Source organism: Melopsittacus undulatus, chromosome 24 (assembly GCF_012275295.1).
Source record: "Melopsittacus undulatus isolate bMelUnd1 chromosome 24, bMelUnd1.mat.Z, whole genome shotgun sequence".
In the NCBI taxonomy this organism is placed as follows: Eukaryota; Metazoa; Chordata; class Aves; order Psittaciformes; family Psittaculidae; genus Melopsittacus; species Melopsittacus undulatus.
In genome coordinates this window covers 707,285-707,693 of record NC_047550.1, presented here as the reverse complement: position 1 = coordinate 707,693, position 409 = coordinate 707,285, and positions in this window count along the sequence as shown.

Below are 409 nucleotides of genomic sequence, written 5' to 3'. Positions count from 1 at the left end.
GGTCTGTGGGGTTCCTATGGGGTCTGTGGGGTCCCTATGGTGCCGCGGTGGGATGGGGGCTCCGGAGACAGGCAGCTCTATGAGCTGGCGGCTTTCCTCAAGAGTGAGACCTATGGGGTCCCTATGGGGTCTGTGGGGTCCCTATGGGGTCTGTGGGGTCCCTATGGGGTCTGTGGGGTTCCTATGGGGTCCCTATGGGGTCTGTGGGGTCCCTATGGGGTCTGTGGGGTCCCTATGGGGTCCCTATGGGGTCTGTGGTGTGTCTGTGGGGTCTGTGGGGTCCCTATGGGGTCTGTGGGGTCTGTGGGGTTCCTATGGGGTCTGTGGGGTCTGTGGGGTCCCTATGGGGTCTGTGGGGTCTGTGGGGTCCCTATGGGGTCTGTGGGGTCCCTATGGGGTCCCTATGGGG